Genomic DNA, 3,116 nt, shown 5'->3' on the forward strand with positions numbered 1-3,116 from the left:
ATATATTTACAAAGCTAAGAACTTTTTCCAGCAGTATATAAAACTCAAAATGAGTTTTGGGGTGATTGTGACTGAAAATGATCATTAATATAACGTCACAAATGGTAAAAATGTTAACAGTTTACCATTGTACTGGGAAATTTAATTGAATAAATGACATTTTTAAGGAAACGTCGCTTTTTCGTTGCTTAATCATAACAAATACGCTTACCAGCTTGTTAAGACAGTGCTATGTACTGCTTTTAATAATGAAATACTATTATTATGCAGTATTGAGTAAACTTGAAATCAGGTCTCTCTTGTAAATGAGTCCTCGAGGCTCAATGGGGTTTACTTGTCTAAATAATGGTTGAATGAAAAAGTCATTTGTGCCAGCCCTCCACAATATTTGTTGTTTCTCATGTGGCCCCATGGAAAAAATAATTGCCCACCCCTATAAGGCTGCTTATATCATTTTTTTACCCTTGAGTCAAGGGTAAAAAATGATATAAGCAGCCTTAACAGCTATAATGCAATTTACTTCATTTCTGATAGTTTGTTTGTTTTTGTTTGTTTGTTTAAGAACATACAGTATATGGCAACATATCGTTTTACTTTAAATAGGACTTTTGATGATTATCTGGGGACCCTCATTTTGCATTTCATGACTCAAAGTGGGGTCCTGACCCTAACTTTGGTAACTTCTTTAGAGCTTATTCAAATCAATTTAAAAACACACTGAACATGTTTGACCTCTCCTTTTTTGTATTTGTTTATTAATGTGTCAGATTTCTGGGTCAATTGTCTCATGCAACAATTTTATTGTTTATTATATTAAAAGCACACAACATTAATCCTGTTTGCACAATGGACAAAACAAGGGCACCCTGTTCACATCCAAATAGGATCAGCTTTGGGAGGACGTTATCATGTTTGACCCACTTCTGTCTAAGTGCAGTGCTTACAAATTCATTTCTGATTCTGTGTTGTTAACAAGTGTTGCGCGCTAAGCTGTCTGTACGCCGCCTGCGATGGAAACTTTCAGCAGCTATTGTGATGCAGAAGCTTAACCTCGGAGTAATCCCTCTCATTCACAGTTGCTCCAAACGGTGATTCAGCTCAGTCAACAATCTGTCTCTTTCATTTTCATGGAATGTTATGGATTTTACTAAATTCATCAACAAAATGAGTTCATCTTAAAACTGAATGAACAGGTTGTGTACTGATGAAAATTAATTATTAGTGAATCAGGGGCTTGTGGTGTCACATCTAAAGTAGAGTTTAGATCTAAAGTAGTGGCGGCTCCTGAGCACAAATATTAGTGGGGCAGACATTAATTTTCTGATTTACTAACTGCACAAAAATTACAAATTGGGTTAAATTTTCAGTGATAAAAATAGGATTATGTTGCTCATGTTTTCTTTTTTGTTTGTTTTGTTGCACAAACCTTTTTCTTCCTCCCGCGAGTTGATGTGTGTCATGAAAAACAGACCTGTGTAATAAATGAGAGGAACGGATCCTACAGCCACATCCACCCCCACGTGACACGGGGATTAATTGATCGCTTCAACGCATGACTAAATTAATTAACACAGCGCCTGACTGTCTGATACATGACAGAGATAACAGATTGCTGAACAATTGCACTCAATATTGTTTGGATCTGAAAAAGCTTTATCTCTGTTATAAAAAAAAATTATAAAAGTGAAAAAAATCATTTTAGAATACATGGTCACTGATTCTAATAAATATAAGCAGGATCAAACCTACTGATGACCAATACTTTAACCATCGACCTATCACAGCCACACTCACGTACTAACCACAGAACTGTAGGCCTATGTAAGATTCCACCATGTTGGTGGAAAAGTCCTGATTTTGTCTATCCTCAGTTTTCTCTTCTGCCCCCTCTGTCTTCTCCAAATGGATTTAAACAGAATTCCTCCACCCCACAGAAGGTTTTACTGCAGATATTCCTACATTTGAGGTCACAACAGGTCAAGTGTTAGTGGTCGTACTAATGCTCTAAAACCAGCCGAACATCAAAGGAGTAAAGTGTGAAATATAAAAGACTGCCATCATATCTCAAACCTTCGGACATGTGTAATGATAAGCAAGATAGAAATGTGTGCTAATTACACATAAACTTTCCTTTTTTTCCACTTCAGAACCAGTTTAAATTGCTTTTCTCTCACTATAGTGATTAAACTTTGTGCATGTGTGTGTGTTTACGACTACTTTTCTCATCTGCTCAAGAACATCTGATGAAATAATAGGTTTCACAACCTGATAAAAAAAAACAAAAAAACACACGTTTCTTTACAGCATGCTGTTCTTATGCAACCAGAAGTGATGAAGCAACAATGCTTCGTCCCTTCTCTGTTTCCTGTTTGAGCTATTTTCGACTTCCATCGAGAACAAGACTTGAAGGTGAACGCTCAGAACTAAACGAGGCACGTAGAGAGTATACAGAGAAAATCACTGACTTTTAAACCAATACAAAACAAAGAAGTGTTGGGTTTTTTTTTTCATTTCACCATGTTTACAAAAAAAAAAAACCTGCTATATAAATAAAAAACACTTCCTGTTTTTTATTCTGCAATGCTTTTATCAATGTCATAGTACAAATTAGTGCTTTCCCTGTTTATTAGTTTGTACTAAAATAGTATTTTTTCCCACTCACATCTTGCTGAATTAAAACTGTTTTTAGACTAAAATAGTGTCATCAACTGGTGGCTCATGGGTCATTTTCATCCTACAAGAAGCCTCTTCCAGTCCTTAGTGTGGGGGTGGGGTGTTTACACTAATTAAAACTGAATGTTTTCAGTGTTCTCTGGATATGCAAAATATTTCCACTTAGTGAATAGCCCATTTATTTTTTAACAGTACAGTAGTCCCTCGCTACTTCACGATTCGTTTATTGTGGACTTGCTGTATCGCAGTTTTTCAAAATAAGATTGGACATGGCACACATCCGGCTGATTGATGGATGAGCTGCACAATCAGCATGGAATTTTTATTTAAAATATCTATCCATCATCTTTTACCCGCTTCTTCCATTTTGGGTCACGGGGGTCGCCGGTGCCCATGTCCAGCAATCACTGTGCGAGGGGCGGGGTACACCCTGGACAGGTCTC

This window comes from Nematolebias whitei, chromosome 6, assembly GCF_014905685.2.
Source record: "Nematolebias whitei isolate Nwh7 chromosome 6, NemWhi1, whole genome shotgun sequence".
NCBI lineage: Eukaryota > Metazoa > Chordata > Actinopteri > Cyprinodontiformes > Rivulidae > Nematolebias > Nematolebias whitei.